Here is a 19,508-nt window from a genome sequence, read left to right as displayed (position 1 = left end):
ATGGACACTGGGAAGAGGTAACTATGGGGAGCAAGTGGGAGGGGAGCTGTTGCATTGTGGTAAACTGTGGTCAATGACATGAGACAAAGTATATGTGAACTGCTGCATGGAAAGTCAATTTGCTCTGTAAATCTTCACCCAAGTCACAAAAAATAAACAAACAGTAGGATCACAACTGCATGTTACAAGTGGAACCAAAAGTTACATCCTATAGGTAGCTGTGGATGAATGTTCAGGTTCTTTACCATGGTATTGATGAATTCTTCATTGTCTCAAGTGTGGCATACAACATTTTGCGAATGAAAAATGAACTGGTCATGAAGACATGAATAGAAGAAAAGAGAATTAATATTCTAATTTGACAATGATAACCTTATTTTTCAATAACTTTACAGAAAATACATGTTTAGATACTTAATATTTTATATGCTGGGCAATAAAATTTTTGTTTGTTTTCTTTTAAATATATCTCAATTCTTTTAACAGTTCCATTCTGACAGCCACTACTTAGACCTGTTTTACAGTGTACTTCTAGGATGTTAATGTTCTTGTCAGTAACAAACTCATCTGTGAGTGATGATTCTCTGGAGAAGTCTTAATTACTCCCTGCTAGATAATTAGATAGTCCTAATCTGGCTTCCTCTTCAGAACCTGCTAATGTACCTGAAAACCAGTTCACGGGAATACTCTATCCCTGTTAGTGCTAAGTAGCAATGGAACTGCGCATTATACGTAAAGATTTTTCCTTCTGTAACCTATGTACTAAGAACAAAATTGTAACATGTAAACATCTTGTTTTTAAATACTAGCTTTGCTTTCTGCAAACTATAGCTGTACATCCCTGATGCTATTAGGTATTCAATATTTGTTAAATGGGGCGGGGAGAGATTACAGCCTTGGAAACCCTGTAAGTCAGAATCAACACGACAGCAATGAATTTTTTGGATAGTTGCAAAACTCTGTCTATACTAAAAACCAATGGTACACTTTAAGAGGGTAAATTTTGTGGTATTTATTATACTCAATAAAATAAACAGACTAGCCAAAATCCAGAAAAACAAAGGCAAGAATGTTAAGAAGAAACATATGGAGAATGCTAGAGTTAGAAAATGTCAGCTCTATCAGAAAAGATATTCATGTTCACCAGAGGAAAAGTACAGACCCAAGCAGCAAAAAAATATGTAAAACTACCTACTATGGCTAAGAATATCTTGATTTACTGTGATAGACTGAGTTGTGGACCCTCAAAATATGTTAAAATCTTAACGTCTGTACTAGTAAATATGACCCTGTTTGGAAATAGGGATTTTGTTGTTATATTCATGAGGTCATACCACAGTAGGGTGAGTCCTAAACCTAATCACTTCAAGTTATAAAAACAGAGCAGACACAGACACACAAGGAGAAGACACAGGACATGTGAGGATCCTTCTATAAGCAAAGGAACATCAAAGATCAGTGGGAGACACCAGAAACTAGGAGAAAGACTCACAGAATGAATCAACACAGCCAAGATCCTGATTTAGACATTTGGCCTCCAGAACTGTGAGAAATTTCTATTCTTTAAGGCCATCTATCTGGTATTTCTGTTAATGTAGAGAAGATAACTAAGATACTATTAAACATAATGATATCATTTTAAATGAAATATTTAATTTTGAGTGTACTTTCAAAGACATTATCTCCTATGAAATCCTCCTGGGTATTTTAGATGTGTCCACTAATAACAGCTTTGAATCACGTGGTGGACTTTGTTATATCTATTACTCACTCTATTTCCCTGACCAATATTGGAGGAGGTGAGGTGAGGACCTCTAATTTCAAATCCCCCAATAAATTCCCATTCTCCCTCTACATCTTAATAGGACCAGAAGTTGTCCAGAAGGCAACTCCTGCTAAGTGTAAAGGACCAAAGCTTTCTAGGTAGAAAACTTACCATTATAGAATTATTTTAGTCTCTTGGTAAGAAAGACTCAAGTCTGTGTTCTTCCAATTATGAAACATCAGACTTACCCAATTTGGTAAGCCATATACTTCAGAAAGTTCTAATCACTGGCTCTTTCAGTAGTCCAAATATACGCCCAAACCCCTGCATGCATATTCACTCTCATTCTCTCAAGACATACACAGAAAAAACTCAATGCAGTAAAGGAAGAGAATGGGGAAAAGAGAGAGATTCTTTAAAAACTTAGAATGACCCTACAATAGATTTCCCCTTCCCTCTTTAGTAAAGAGAATTAGGGAGAGTGGATTAACCAGATTAAACTGTAGCAGAAATCTTTTTAAGAATGACCGCCACCAACAGAAGAACCAACAGTGGTTCAGCTTGGCTGCTAACCAAATGGTCAACTGTTTGAACCCCACCAGCTGCTCCACAGAAGGAGGATTTGGCAGTCTGCTCCCATAAAAATTATAGCTTTGGAAACTCTAGTTCTACTTCATCCTATAGGATCACTATGAGTCAGAATCAACTCAACAGCAGTGGTTTTGGTTTTGGTTTCATCATCAATAGACCAGTATAGGAATTAGGCAGCTGGAGGGGAAAGATGTAGATGACAAAGCTGCCTTTCCTCCACCCATTGCTTGGTTTCTCTAGAGATTTTTTTTTTTTTTTTGGTGGAAGGAGTGGGGAGGCATAGACAGATCCTCATTGCCAGTGAGTTGATTCCAAGTAGATTAAAGTTCTCCATCAGAAATCCAAGGCTGTCTTTTTTTTTTTTTTAAATTGTGATTTCAGTGAAAATTTACAGAGCAAATTCACTTTCCATACAGCAGTTCACATATACTTTGTCTCATGACGCTGACCACAATTCATTACAATGCAACAGCTCCCCTCCCACTTCCTTCCAACAGTCCCCTCTTTCCTGTGTCTATCCCTCCATGCACCCCTGCCCCTGAGCTGTCTCCCTGTGCATAAAAAGCACTTCTTTCTCCCATGACTGTAGACACCAAGGAGGGTATCTACCTCAGGTAAATATTCAACTCCTATGCCTGTCTTTTGCTTGGCTGGAAGCCACAGGTGTGGGTTCAACTCCAGACTTGATGGGCGGCTAGGGGCCATAGTCTCAGTGGTTCCACCAGGCTCTATCAGACCAGCAAACCTGGTCCCCCTTTTTTTTATCCAAATGATTTTGAGTTTTGTTCCACATTGCTTTCCCTCTCTATCCAGGATCTCCTACATAGATCCCCCTCTGAGTGGTTGACATTGGTAGCTGGGCACCATCTAGTTCTTTTGATCTCATAGTCGTATAGGCTGAGGATCGCATAGTGTACCAGTCATTAGGACAAATTGTTTCCATGAATCTTTGGTTTCCTTTATTCTTCTTTGCTCTGGATGAGGAGAGACCCATCACTGCATCTAGATGGCTGCTTGCAAGCTTTTAAGATCCTAGTCGCTACTTGCCAAAGTAGGAGGTGGAACAATGTTTTGTGTAGTATGTTATGCCAATTGAACCTGATATATCCCCTGTGACTATGGTCCCAAGCCCACAGGTTCAACTACTCAGTCCCTCTTGGTAGCTAGCTGTGACCAAGAAATGACTACAACCTTGTCCCTTGTCAGCTCTACTATACCCTGAGAATACAGCTCATACAAATACACTTAAAGGACCAAGGCTGTCAATTTTCATAGAAACAGTTGCCTTTTTCCCAGAGTGGCTGGTAGACCTGAACTCCTGATCTTTTGGTTAGTAGCCAAGTATGTAACCAATGTGACACCAGAGCTCCTTGACAGAAGTCCAGACCATCAGATCTCACCACCTTGTCCCAGGTCCATAGTTAATTCACAAACTAGTTAACCAACCTTTTAACTCCTATCAATAAAGATATTGTAAACAACTAAAGAGTGAACTATTTCTTCTCTGGCACTCTGAAAGCTTTAATATATAAAACATTATTATCATCTCTGATGGTGTAGTGCCTAAGGCATTTGACTGCTAATCAGAAAGCTGGCGGTTCAAACCCACCAGCCACTCCTTGGAAGGAAGACTGGGTAATCTACTTCTGTGGAGATATCACCTTGGAAACCCAAGGAAGGAGGGGTCGGTACGAGTTGGGATCGACTCCAGTTAGTTTGGTTTGGTTTTGGTTCCCTTCCCTCAACCCATTGGAATAATCTCATCAGGTTAATCCCTGATTATAGATAATCAGAACAGAAGTGATTCCTGACCTAAACTTGGCCAGTCAGAATCTCTCACCCAGAAAAAGAGGAAGAGGTGTCTTGAGATTCTGCTTATCATCTAAACTGAAAGGCAGCAAAGAGTAGATCACTGTTGTTATTGTTGTGTTGTTACATGCCATCGAGTCAGACTAGACTCATAGCGACCCCTCCTTGGGTTTCCGAGGCAGTATCACTATGGAAGTAGATTGCCCCATCTTTCTTCCAAGGAGTGGCTGGTGGGTTTGCACCGCCAGCCTTCTGGTTAGCAGTCAAGTACCTTAGGCACTACACTATCAGAGCTCCTACACTGTAGGGCTGCTATATTCCCCTATGATCAGAGAAGATCTCTGGTAATAACTTACGTAACAGTCTCAAAAACTTATCAGGTAGTTCCTTAAAATTCTACAGGAGTTGGTTAACCAAATAATTCCAAACCATTATGACAGTAAAATACTCCACAGATTTCCTAAACTATAATTTTCATAGGAACAGATTTTTTTTCACAGGAACAGTCTTTTTTCCTATGAAACCTCTGGGTGGGTCCCAAACACCACCCTTTTTATTAGCAGCTGAGCACTTAACCATTTCCACTACTGCCAAGAAAGTAGCAAAAAAAAAAAAAAAAGACAAAAAAACTATGGCAGTGGTTCTGGTTTAGGTTTAAGGGGTTGATTCAACTTTAAAGGGCAAGCAGGGGTTGTCCAGACATTCCTAACCCAGGGACTGCCTGTATACAGTAAACTCTTACAGTTATAGTAACGCCAACTGCTGGAGGGATAGCTATGCTGACTTTTATTTGCTTTTGTTTTTACAGCTCTCCTTTGTGATGCAGTTTCTGGATTACAAAATGCACTGCAATAAAAATCAGAGATTGCCTGTGGAAATGGTTTTGTCTTGCTTCTAGTTATTCTACAGATCTACATGCTAGTAAGTTCCTCAGTGACTATTTAAATAGCATTGGTGAAAGCTAGCAATACTATACTCAGAGCTCTGGGATCTAGTATGATGAGCTCTAGTTTTATAAGCCACCACTCATCTGTCAGTTTGTCATACTGTGGTGGCTTGTGTGTTGCTGTGAGGCTGGAGGCTATGCCACCGGTATTTCAAATACCAGCAAAGTCACCCATGGTGGACAGGTTTCAGTGGAGCTTCCAGACAAGACAGACTTGGAAAAAGGTGCCATCCACTTCTCAAAGAACTGGCCAATGGAAACCTTATGAATAGCAGTGAAACACTGTCTGATACATCACTGCAAAACTTGCAGGTATAGCAAGGATTGTGAGGATTGCACACAACCGGGCAGTGTTTTGTTCTGTTGTACACAGGATAGCTGTGAGTCAGAGCCCACTTATGGCACCTAACAACAATATCAACTCTGACCATCAAACTAGTGGTATTGAAGGAAAAATTCCAAGCTGCACTGAAGAAATAGGTGAAAAACAAGAATTGACAGAATACCCATTGAGATTTTCAACAAATGGATTTAACACTGCAGGCAGCTCACTCGTTTATGGCAAGAAATTTGGAAGACAGCTACCTGGCCAAGTGAATGGAAAAGATCTGTATTTGTGCCCACTCCAAAGAAAAGTGATACAAAAGAATGCAAAATTATCAAACAATATCATTAACAACACACGTGAGTAAAATTTTGCTGAAAATAATCCAAAAAGGATTGCAGCAGTATTGTGACAGGAAACTGACAGAAATTCCAGCCAGATTTAGAATAGGATATGGAATGAAGGATATCACTGATGATATCAGATGGATGTAGGCTTAAAGCAAAGAATACCAGAAAAATATTTGCCTGTGTTTTACTGACTATGCAAAGGTACTTGACTGTGGATAACAACTTACAGATGACATCATGAAGGACAAGGATTCCAGAACACTTGATTGTGCTCATGACAAACCTGTACATAGCAGTCATTCAAACACAACAATGGGATACTTCTTGGTTTAAAATCAGGAAACTTATTCAATTTGTATGCTGAGTAGGTAACACGGCAAGCTGGACTTTATGAAGAATGCAACATGAAAATTAGGGGAAGACTCAGTAACTAGCTGAGATATAAAGATGACACAATCTTGCTTGCTCAAAGTGAGGAGGACTTGAAGTACTCACTGATGAAGATCAATGAATACAGCCTTCAATATAATGTACACTTCAAAATAAAACAAAAATCCTCACAAATGGACCAATAAGCAGTTCATGATAAACAGAGAAAAGACTGAAATTGTCAGAGATTTCATTATACCTGGATCTACAATCAGCATCCATGCAAAAAGCATGGGCCAATCTGCTGCAAATGACTTCTTCAAAGTGTTAAAGAGCAAGGATGTCACTTTGTTTCTTTTATTTTTTTCATTTTATTTTTTTGTGAAAGGCACTCAAACTGCAACTGGGGAAGAGCTGCTTCCTCAAAGCAGAGTCAACTTTTTTTCTTTTTTAATTTTAAGAGCTTGTTGTTTTACATTCAACATTACATACACATTTAGTTTCACTCCCCACTTACCATGTCCAACCCTAACCCAGTCTCCTCCCCTCCCTCCCCTGTAACCCTCCCCCTGTGCCCCTCATATTTATGCACTCTTGTTTGTCCTGCATTTCCTCAATGTGAATGTTGGTCCTCTGGTGTCCCGTGGTCTACTGCTCTAAGGGATGTATTACCATAGAGTATGTGGGTGCGTCATCCTTGGTTGAGTGGTCTGCGTGTACATCTTGTTAACTTTTGGGCTGAGAGCCAGCCCCTGGGGGTGCGTTTTATTCCAGGCACGGAATGTATTCCAGGGCCACAGTATTGGGGGGTCTCACCAGATTTCATCTGACCAGTAATTCCGGTCATTATTGAATTTTTGGATTTTGTTCCATGTTTTCCCTCCCATTCTATCCAGGATGTCCATATTTGATCCTTTCTTGAGTGATTGGCATTGGTAGCCAGGCACCATCAAGCTTTTCTGGTGTCGAGGGCCATCGTCTCCTCATGGCTGATTGTTTCCAAATGCCCTTGTGTGTGTGTGTGTGTGTGTGGTTTGTTTTTTTGCATTCTTCTTCGCTTCTGACGCTAGGAGACCGTTAGCTGCATCGTAGATGGCCACTTGAAAGCTTTTAAGATCCCAGTTGCTACTCACCAATGTAGAATGTGGAGCAAGGCTTTTATGTATTTTATTGTGCCAACTGAGTTTGGTGTCCCCCAGTACTATGGTCCTGAGACAGTAGATCTATTGGATCTCTCTCCCATAGTGTCTGGTTGTCTGTGAGGGATTACTCTGTGTCTGTCTTCTACTGTTCTGTTGTTTTGAAAACTAATGTGTGTCTGACCCAAGACAGGATACTTGCCTTACATGTACATGACAGCTAGACAATGAGTAAGGCAGATCACAGAACTCTGACATATTTGAATCGTGGTGTTGGCAAGGAATATTGAATGTACCACAGACTGCTAGAAGAATGACCAAAGTTGTTTTGGAGGAAGTACAGCTGGAATGCTTCTTAGAAGCAAGCATGGTCAGACTTTACCTCTTCTACTTTGGTCATATTGTCAGAAGGGACCTATCTCTTGAGAAGGATATCATACTTGGTAGAGCGTCAGTGAAAAAGGGGGAAGACCCTAAATGAAATGGACTGACACAGTGGATGAGATGATGGGTTCAAGCATGGCGATGACTGTGAGGATGGCGCAGGAGCAGGCAGCATTTCATTCTGTTGTACACAGGGTCACTGTAAATCAGAACTGACTCAATAGCACCTAACAAAACAACAACACAATTAGTTTTTAATCTATTGTCCTATTTTTCCTACATTATGTCACATCTGAAGGGTGCTTTTTATTTATAATTTTAGTCCATAGATTTCAAGATGATAGCTAAGACACTCCATCTGGACCTGAAAGAAACTATACAATGCAGTACCGCTTAGACTACAAAGACCACAGAGCTCTGGGGTAAAAATCCCAGCTCTTTCCATTGTCGGTTCTGTGACCTCTGTCAGGTTATTTAATCTCCCAATTCCCCAATTTTCTTATGGAATTGTTTTGAGGATTAAATATGCTTATATCTGTGTTTTGACCACAACCTGCCACACTGTTGATAGGTGCCATCACATTGGTTCCAACTCACAGCAACCCTTTGTGTAACAGAACAAAACACTTCCCAGCCCTGCACCATCCTCACAATCATTATGTTTGGGTCCATTGCAGAAGTAACTGTGTCAGTTCATCTTACTGAGGGTCTTCCTTTTTTACTCACTCTCTACTTCACCAAGCATGGTGTCCTTCTCCAGGGACTGGTCCCTCCTGAAAACATGCTTAAAATAAGCTTCTAAGGAGCATTCTGGCTATACTTCTTCCAAGACAGATTTGTTCATCCTACTGGCAGTCCAAGGTATATTTAATAATCCTTGCCAACACCATAATTCAAAGGAATTAATTCTTTGGTCTTTCTTATTCATTGTCCAGCTTTTGCAGCATATGAGATAACTGAAAATAACATGCTTGAGTTAGGTGCACCCTAGTCCTCAAAGTGACAGTTTTCCTTTTCAACATTTTAAAAAAGGTCTTTTGTAGATCTATCCAATGAAATATGTCATTTGTTTTCTTGATTGCTGCTTCCATGGGCACTAACTGTGGATCTAAATAAAATGAAATCCTTGACAACTTCAATCTCTTCTCCATTTATCATGATGTCATTTACTGGTCCAGTTGTAAGGGTTTTTTTTGTTTGTTTGTTTGTTTTATGTTGAGATGTAATCCATAGGCTGTAGTCGTTGATCTTCATCAGTAAGTGTGTCAAGTTCTCTTCACTTTCAACAAGAAAAGCTGTATCGTCTGCATATCTCAGGTTGCTAATGATTCTTCCTCCAATCCTGATGCTGCATCTTCCTTCATATAGTCCAGTTTCTCATATTAGTTTCTTAAGACTGTGTATCATGAAAAGATACACTCTTAACATACTTTTCCTGATTTTAAGACAAGAAATAGCCCCTTGTTCTAACTACTGCCTCTTGCTCTTCCACATAAGCACAATCTTCCACATGAGCACAATCTTCCACATGAACACAATCAAGTGTTCTGAAATTCCCATTCTTTAGTGCTGGTATAATAGAAATACCACAAGTGGATGGCTTTAACAAACAGGAATTTATTAGCAGTCAAGTGCCTTAGGCACTACGCTACCAGAGCTCCCACAGTTTAGGAGGCTACAAGTCCAAATTCAGAGTGCTGGCTCTAGGGGCTAGGTGAAGGCCCCTCAACTCTGGGCTTCAGCACTGTCTCTTGTTCCAGGCCCACTGGAATTGGAGGTGTCTCCTAACTCAGACAGCTGCAGGCTATTGAGGCTGACAAACCCAAGGTCAGCAGACAAAGTGACACAATCCCAAGATCAGTAAATCATAATAGTTCAGGTCCAAGAAATCCAGATGAAGACTCACTCAAATGCAGTATCCAAAACATGTCAAAAAGCTAGAGACCTTTGTCAAAGCTTCTCCTTATATACTGGAAGCATACCAACCCCAAAAGCAGTTCCTTTTCCACTGATTAATGTCTCACAGTAGATTCCACCATAGAGGTGATTACAAACTCATCATGGGGAATAACTATATCCAGCTGCCAAGCCACTCAAACCCACAGTCCAGCCAAGTTGACACACAACCTAACTGCCACACAGTCCACTGCCCTTGCATAGTCAATAAAACACTGGTAAACATTTTTCTGGTATTCTTTGAGCCAAGATCATACAGACATCCTGACCAGAAGTCTGAGACATAAATCTTCAGACTGACTAACCAATGAATCATCCATCCCATTCATTCATCTAATATTAATTAGCACTTACCATGTTCCAAGCACTGTTCTAAGCACAAGGGATATAACGGTGATCAAAATAGGCAAAAATCTATGCCTTTGTGTTGTTTAATTTTTTGTGTCGGTAGACAGAAGATAAAAATCATACTGTATTAAATATAGACAACTGCAAGGCCTCACTGACAAGTGACAATTAAATGAAGAGCCAAAGAGGTGTCGGTCATTAGCCATGCAAATATTGGGGGAAGGAACAGCCCTCAAAATAATCTTGAGAACCAGGATTATAAAGCATGAGGAAAACTTAAGCTCTAAGGCATTAAGTAACTTGCCTCCACACACAAGCAGGAAATGAAAGAACTGTTTGGACCTAGGTCTTCTTCACTCCAGAACTTGTGCTCTGATCTGGGTCATTAAGCACATTTACAAAGAGACACACACACCCCACCAAAGGGTGCATTCTGATCCTTTTACTCATGCAACTTACCTCACAGCCATGGCGTAAAATAAAACACAGGTAAAACATTTTTCTGGTATTCTTTCAGGCAAGATCCATCTGACTTGAGCAACGATATCCCTCATTCTACCTCCTCTTCTGAATCTGGCTAGAATTTCTGGCAGGTCCCTGTCAAAGCACTGTTGTAACCATTTTTGAAATATCTTCTGCATAATTTTACTTATGTGTAATAATAATGATACTATTTGATAATTTCTTCATTCCATTGGATCGCCTTTCTTTGGAATGGGCACTAATATAGATCTCTTGTAGTAGGTTGGCCAGGTAACTGTCTTCCAAATTTCTTGGCATAGACAAGCAAATGCTTCCAGCACTTCATTCATTTGTTGAGACATCTCAATGGATAGTCTTGTCAACTCCTGGAGCCTTGTTTTTTGCCAATTCCTTCAGGACAACTTGAACTTCTTCCTTCAATACTATTGGTTCTTCATCACATGCTACCTCCTAAAATAGGAGCTCTGGTAGCGTAGTGCCTAATGCAACTGACTGCTGACCAGAAGGCTAGAGGTTCAAACCCACCAGCCACTCCTCAGAAGGAAGGTTGGGCAATCTACTTCTGTAGTGATATCGCCTCGGAAATCCAAGGAGGAGTCGCTATGAGTTGGGTCTGACTCGATGGTACATACCACCACAACCACCTCCTGAAATGGTTGAACACCAACCAATTTCTTTTGGTGCAGTGACTTTGTATTCCTTCCATCTTCCCTTGATGCTTCCTGTGCCATTCAATTTTACTGCCTGTAAAATCCTTCAATATTATAACTTGCAGCTGGAATTTTTTTCTTTTATTCTTTTAGCTTGAGAAATGGCAAGCGTGTTCTTCCCTTTTGGTTTTTAAATTCCAGGTCTTTGCATATTTCATTACAATACCTTGTCTTCTTGAGCCACCCTTTGAAATGCTCTGCTCAACTCTTTCATTTCATCATTTCTTCCATTCACTTCAGCTTCTCTCCATTCAAGAGCAATTTTCACAGTGTCTTCTGACATCTAATTTGGTCTTTTCTTCTTTTCTTGTCCTTTTAATGACCTTTTGCTTTCTTCATGTATGATATCCCTTATGTCATCCCATAACTCATCCAATCTTCAGCCATTAGTATTCAAGGCATCATTGTACTTTGGTTCTCATGGACTTAATTTACTTTTTTCCAACTTCAACTTGAACTTCCAAATGAGCAGTTGATTGTCTATTCTGCAGTCAGCCCTGGCCTTGTTCTAATGATATTGAGCTTCTCCATCATCTCTTTCCACAGATGTAGTCAATTTGATTCCTGTATATTCCATCCAGCAAGGTCAAGGTGTATAGTTGCCATTTATGTTGTTGAAAAAAATGTATTTGCACTGAATAAATAACTGTTGTTGCTGTTACGTGCTGTGAAGTCGGACCCAACTCTTAGCAAACCCCCCCTTGGGTTTCTGAGGCTGTATCACTACAGAAGTAGACTGCCCAACCTTCCTTCTGAGGAGTGGCTGCTGGATTTGAACTGCCAGCCTTCTGGTTAGCAGTCAAGTGCCTTAGGCACTACACTAAGGTTTGATAAACACTCATGTGATCTCCGCTGTCTATCACTAAGGACTTATTTTCCAAGTATTGATCCTTCTTTGTTCTCAGCTTTCACATTCCAATCATCAGTAATCATCAATGCATTTTGATGCATGTTTGACCAGTTCAGACTACACAACTTGGTAAAAATATTCAATTTGTTTATCTTTGGCATTAGTGGCTAGTGTGTAAATTTGAATAACAGTCATATTAAGTGGTATTCCTTGTAGATACATGGCTATTATCCTGTCACTGACATTGAATTTCAGGATAGACCTTGAAACACTTTTTTTTGAGGGATCAATGATACTTCATTCCTCTTCAAAATTCCCAGCACAGCAGACTACATGACTGTCCGATTCAAAATGGCCAATACTAGTCCATTTCAGCTCATTAATGCTTAGGATACTGATCTTCAAGCATTCCACTTCATTTTTTGACAACTTCCAAATTTTCTTGATTCACATTTTGTACATTCCAAGTTCCAAATTAAGGATGTTTACAGCTGTTTCAAAGAGTTCTGGTGGCACAGTGGTTAAGGGATTCGGCTACTAACCAAAAAGTCAGCAGTTCAAACTGACCAGCTGGCCTGTGGGAGAAAGATGAGGCATTCTGTTTCTATAAAGATTTACAGCCTTGGCAAGATGATCAGGTATAGGTAGGCAAACAGGAATATACCTATGACCATATATAGGTTTAGCAAACAAGTATTTCTATATAGATATTTGTACGTGCTATAAAAAACATCCATATAGATAACAGAACAAACAGGGGCAAAGTTATGATAATTTCTCACACCCATAGTGTGACTATGATAATTTTAGTCACAACCAAACAACTTGAGGGAGTGAGTCGTTGAGTCTGTGGTGCATCAAACACAACTGGCATAACATAGTACACGAAAACATCTTTCTACATCCTGCTTTGGTGAGTAGTGACTGGGGTCTTAAAAGCTTGCTAGTGTCTACTATTGGTCTTTCCTCATCCAAAGTGAAGAAAATCTAAGACACATGGGAACAATTAGTCCAAGGAATTGGCAACCTCAGCCTACATGACCCTGAGACCAGAACTAGAGGCTGCCTGGCCACCACTGCCAACCATTTGGAAAGGGATCATAATTGGAGACCCTGGATAGAATAGGAGAAAATGGAATAAGACTCAAAATCATAAAAAACACCAGGCTTACTGGCCAGATAGAGACTAGTGAAATCCCTGCGACTATGGCCCATAATTACACTTCAGGCTTGGAATTGAACACACTCTAGTGGCTTAATCTTCAGCCTAACAACAGACAGGCCTAGGAGGTCAACAATTACATCAGGGAGGTATACTCCTTACAACAATTAACCCTAGAAGATCAGAAGGGCAGCACTTGCACAGGCAGAAAGCCCAGAAAGCAGGAATGCATAGGGGAAAAGGATACAGGGAAAAGGTAACCACAGGGAGGAAGTGAAAAGAGAGCTATTACTTTGCAGGGATTGCAATCAATGTCAGGAAACAAACTGGGTATGAACTGTTGAAGGGAATATGATTTTGTTCTGTAAACTTTCACCCAAGTCACAATAAAGTTTTACTAAAAAAAAAAAAAATATATATATATATATATACACTTATGTATATATATTTACACCTTTGGAAACTCTATGGGGCAGTTCTACTCTGTCCTATAAGGTCGCTATGAGTCAGAATATACTTGATGGTAGTGGGGTTTTTGTTTTTTGTTTTGCAGCTATTTCCTCTCATTTTGAGTCACGCCACATCAGCAAATGAACGTTCCAAAAGCTTTACTCCATCCAATGATTATTTTTCATTTTAATCCACAGATTTCAGGATTATGGCTATACATTCTATCTAGACTCAAAGGAAACGGCGCAAAGTACTGCTTAGACTCTCTGAAAAGCACAGACCTCTGAGATTAAAAATCTCAGCTCTTTCCATCGTGGGCTCTGTGACCTTGGCCAGGTTATTTAAATCTCCCAATGCCTCAATGTTCTCATAGTATTGTGAGAATTAAATAAGTATGTATATGTGAATAGCTCTGGTGGCGTAGTGCCTAAGGCATTTGACTGCTAACCAGAAGGCTGGTAGAACAAACCTACCTGCCATCAAGTAGATTCTGACTCATAGTGACTCCCTTTGGGTTTCTGAAGCAGTAAATCTTCACGAAGTAGACTGCCCAGTCTTCCTTCTGCGGAATGGCTGGCAGATTTGAACCACCAACCTTCTGGTTAGCAGTCAAATGCCTTAGGCACTACACCACCAGAGCTCCTTGCATCATAACAAGCACAGTATTATCGTAGCTATCTGCCATTATCATAATACCACCATCATCACCTGTGGTATCTTATCACTCCATAAAGAGGATGATTATGTTTGCAATGGTGGGAAAAGAGGTACAGTTTATCTTTGAATGTAAGGGAAGATAGGTCTGCACTGTGCAACTAAGGCAAAGATGAGGATGGATAACGCTTCAAGCATCTACGCAGTCCATTATCCTCCCCAGCTCTGAAAGAAAACCCTTCCAGATTAATCTCTGTTGGTCACCTGAAGTGAACTGTGGGGGAGGGGCTATTTTCTATCAAGTGCAAGAAGAAGCAAAGATAGCAGATTCACTCAAAGCGGTCAATGAAGCTGATCCACAAAATAGGAAAGATTCTTCACTTTTGGATCGCTTTCCAGTTCCTGGTTCCACTCCAACCTAACTCTTTCTGCCCTATTCCGGTAAATAAATCCTCCATTTTTTTGTTAAGCCTTGACCAACATCATCATAAAAGTCTGACATAAGTTCTGGAAAAGTTCTCATCAACACAAAAACTGAGAAGAGCAAAAGTTGCAAAAATCTGTTACTACACAAAAATTAATACAATATTGCGATGAGAATAATTTTAACTTCAAAATTCAGTCTTCTAAATCCATCCTAAACCTAACAATATATGAATTTACAAAGGTGAGAGAGCTCAGGGCAGGTTTTTGTTTTTTTTTTCCAAAAGCTCCACAGGTGTTAAAACTCCACATCTGAAGTTTTCAGCCACTGAAACCTTTTACTTATTATTATGCTCCTCTGTAAACTAGTGTTGTTGTTGTTGTTTGCTATCGAGTCAGCCCCGACTCACAGCGACCCCTCCTTGGGTTTCCGAGGCAGTATCACTACGGAAGTAGGATTGCCCAACCTTCCTTCTGAGGAGTGGCTGGTGGGTTTGAACCTTCAGCCTTCTGGTGAGCAGTCAAGTGCCTTAGGCACTACAGAGCATAAAATGCATGAACATTCCTTTCTCATATATTCTTTTATAATTCCTTTTGAAACAGCTGGGGGGTAAATAGCAGTCATTATGTAAACTACAACAATATCGAATATGTCCTTTCACAGGTGTCCAATATACTGGCCAGGTAACAAACGACTTTAACCTATCACATCCCTTGCTGAAAATAATAATAAACATACAAAACCTACTCTTCAATGGATTCCTCTTCTTATTCCAAAAATAGTAACCCTAACATCATAGTCTGTTATGTAAACTGGCTAGAGTTAACTTAACTTCAAGCTGACATCCATCCCTATTTTGAAATACATTTTTTAAAATACCAGGGTTGTTGTTGTTATGTGCCGCTGAGTCGGAGCCGACTCATAGCGACCCCTCCTTGGGTTTCGGAGGCAGTATCACTACGGAAGTAGACTGCCCCATCTTCCTTCTGAGGAGTGGCTGGTGGGTTTGAACCGCCAGCCCTCTGGTTAGCAGTCAAGTGTCTTAGCCACTATGCTACCAGAATTCAGTGACCATAAAAAATAAATTCAACTCATTCATCACACTTAGTTTTGCTTCAGTTAAGCCCAAAGATTATCAGTCTGAGGGGAAAAATTTTTCTGTTCCACCTTCCATCATACCACATTACAAACCTCTAACATACAAAGATATCAACAACAAAGTTACGACCTTGTTCTACGGCTAGGATTTTTTTTTTCCTCAAGCAAAATGAGTTCGCTGACAGATCCACCTCCTAACAACACAGACTTTCTCAATTTCTTACCATAGTACTAACAAAATATCAAGGTTTAATTAAGTCCGATTATTTTAAGAAAGGTTCCCAAAAGATTACGCTTCTTGTTTGTGGAGAAACAGTAGTTGGAAGAAGGGGCCTTTTTTGGTGACAGACCTGACTGACCACACGGTAGCATCAGCCCTGTAGAAGAGAAAAATTCCCAAGCGCAAGTTCACGTTTCAGAGAATAGTCTTCCTCCAAGTAAGTACCATGTAGACTTCTGAATCCCCACAGAGACGTATACTCCTTGAGAAAGTGGAAAATAAAATGCAGTTTCTACCCCAGACTTTAAAACAAACGGGGAAATCGGACCCCACGCGCCCCTTCCAGGCCGGCCCGGCCCCCGCGCCAGGTGTGCGGGATCCGCCTACAGTACCCACAGGCGGGTTCGCCTTCGGCCCAGGCCCACCGCCCCCACGCGGCCCAGGCGTCCTCCGCCGACTCGCTCCCTCCTCCGCCCGCTAGGGCGCCCACTCACGCACCCGCTAGGACGCGCGCCGGGGTTCGAGGCTCGGCCAACCGGTCTCGGAGAAAGAAGAAGGTGACGGCAGGCGACGTTGCAGCTTCTCCGCCTCCCCTCCCCCGCTGCCTCTGCGCTCCACTCCCGGACCCCGCTTACCCTCAACTCTTCGAAATCCGCCATTTTATACTCGCCGCGGGCACCGCCGCTATTGCCGCCACAGCACCCCCTCCCGCAGCCGCCAACGACGCCGCCGCCACCAGGGCCGCCGCCGCCGCCTCCTGCACCATCCTGCACTGGGCGCCTCTACAGACGCCGCGGCCACCGACGCCGCCGCCGGTTCCGTCACGTGACCGGCTCGAGAGCTCCGCCCCCGGCGCGCCGCCGCTCCGCCCCCGACCTTCCCAGCCCACCCCAGCAGCCTTCCGCCCGCGCCTTCCTCCCGCTCTGTGCGCGCGGGGCTATCCTCTCGCCTGCTCCCTCCCCCCGTTTCCCGCGCCCCGCACGCCTTTCTGCGTTCTGTCGCCCAGTCTTCCTCAGCCCTCGCCCCTTTCCTCCCCGTCGCGAGGCCGGTGCCGACTCCCTGAAGCGCAGCAGTGACTGCAGTGTTACCCAAGGGCTTTGAGGAGATCCTGGTCCAGGGAAGTGGCAGAGAGTAAGAGATGGACGAGACTTGTGACAGGAACGTTTCGGGAAAAATCCTTATGGTGCCCTTCCGCACGGTGACGGAGGAAGCAGCCGCAAATAAAATCATCCCCCAGAGTAGTTGTGGCGGAACAATCTGAATGTGGGTGTTGGGTAAGCTATTGTTCTGATCTAACAGTCCAGGATTGGTGAGACCTCTTTAAATTGCTAATATCCTCAAGTATGAACCAGGCCGAGGCTTCGAAGGACGAGTGAATGTCAGACTGAAGAATTGAGACAGTTGCGGGTTGAGGGGGAGCAGTAGTGAAATAAGAGAACACTCAGAAGGGCCCTGATAGAAAGTTGAGGGGTCAGGGAAATCAGATAGCTAGCAAAGAATTAATGCCAAGGCAGAGGAGCTGGAAGGAAGCTTGATGGCACCCTAACATGCTGATAAGATGAGAGACGAAGAGCATGCTGAGTCAAGCTGGTCAGAAAATTGGACGAAGCCCAGGGTTCAAATTTTCTTGAAGATGTGGGTGGAACCCACCCAAGAAAGGACTTTAAAAGTTAGTATGACTTACAAAACCCTGTTTAAGTGGCTCCTACCTACTGCTTCCTCCCACTTCTAGCTCCAGGAACACTGCCCTTCTTTCATTTCTTCAACTAAACTGTTTTTTTTTTTCTATGCTTTTAACTTTGGTGCGAATCCCTAGGCCAAGAATAATTTCCTACTTTCATCCTTTTCATTTCTCTAATGCCTCTATGTTTCAGATCTCAGTTTAAGTGTCCCCTCTTCAGAAAGACCTTCCCTAACCCCCATCTAACATTTTAATTCATATCACTCTCTTATGAACTCTTATAGTATCCTGAACTTTTTTTTCCTTCATAGCACTTACCTGTGATATGTTTGAGGTACAGTCAATTCTTGTTATTCATGGTAGTTGTCCTCTATAAAGGGGACCATTGCTCTGGGGAAAATACAGGGTTAGGTTCCTGTGAGCCTCTGGTCATGTTTTTTGTAAACCAATCAATACATAACCTTGTATTATATGTGTTTTGGTTTAAAGAAACCTTACTTAATATATGTTGTTGATTCATTAGCATCCAACTCAGGACCAACAGCTTTATACCTCATGCCCAAACAAAGATCATCAATCACAGGTTTTCTCTGTTAAGCATATCGTGGCCTTCTTGCACTGAGCACTTCAGCACTAGGCGTGAAGGCCATTTTAAACAATGATAATCACTAACCCAAAATGGGAAAAATGTAGCACTAAATAGACAGCAAAAAGAACACTTGCTTACTGTATGAGGCCTGATACAAGAAAGCAAAGCGTCACCTTTTTCAGTCAGCTAGGAATGGGGACATCTGGTGACTCAAATTTTTGGCTACTCTGCACATAATCTACAAATAACCAGGAAAGCGCCATACTGATTTGGGGTTACAAATAAATGTTAGCAAATAAAATGCACAAATAATAAGAAACATCTGTATTTGAGTGATGATTATTTAAGTAGTAAAAAATTACTGCTTAAAACTTTATCTTAAAAATTTGTGAAACCCCTAGACGTAGTGCATGGCAAATAGTCGGCCTTGTATTTGTTTAATGTGTAAAGAAGTGAATGAACCATGTCTGGTATCTACAATGTCTAGAGTATGTTCTCCAGCATTAATTTTGTGATTTTAGCTTATTCTTAGGCCTTGGCTTACACCTCAGTATAATTTAACATTGTTCTACACTTAGTAAGTGAAGGCCACTGTGGGCTAAAGGCTGAGAGAATTAAAAGATGAATAAAATGTATAAAAAGCACTGCCACCAAAATGGCAGCCCATAAGAGAGACCAATATAAATATGAGTAAACCTGTAAGAAAAGCAAGGCTACACTACTACTTATTTGCAATGTACTTTGTAGTCATTTTCCCTACGTCCATTCTTCCCCTCTCCCACTGTGTGGCAACTACTGGCTAGCTTGGGTAAGTTTGATTGCCAAGAGTTCTCAGTGCCACCCCAGTTTGTCCTAAGCCTTTGTTGTTAGGTACTGTAAAGTTTGTTACAACTCTATCAATTGTATGTATGACAGAATGAAGTACTGCCCAGTCCTGTGTCATCCTCACAATCTTTGCTATGTTTGAGCCCATTGTTGCAGCCACTGTTTCAGTCCATCTCATTGAGGATCTTCGCCTTTTTTGCTGACCATCTACTTAACCCAGCATGATGTCCGCTCAATGACCAAAGTTTGTGAGATGAAGTCTTACTGTCCTCCCTTCTAAGAGCATTTTGGTTGTACTTCTTCCAAAATAGATTTGTTCGTTCTCCTAGCAGTCCGTGGTATATTCAACATTCTTCGCCAACACTGTAATTAAAAGGTTT

This window comes from Orycteropus afer, unplaced genomic scaffold (genome assembly GCF_000298275.1).
Source record: "Orycteropus afer afer isolate SDZICR_OR568_19922 unplaced genomic scaffold, OryAfe1.0 scaffold00113, whole genome shotgun sequence".
Classification (NCBI taxonomy): domain Eukaryota; kingdom Metazoa; phylum Chordata; class Mammalia; order Tubulidentata; family Orycteropodidae; genus Orycteropus; species Orycteropus afer.
Note: the sequence above shows the minus strand (reverse complement) of the source record.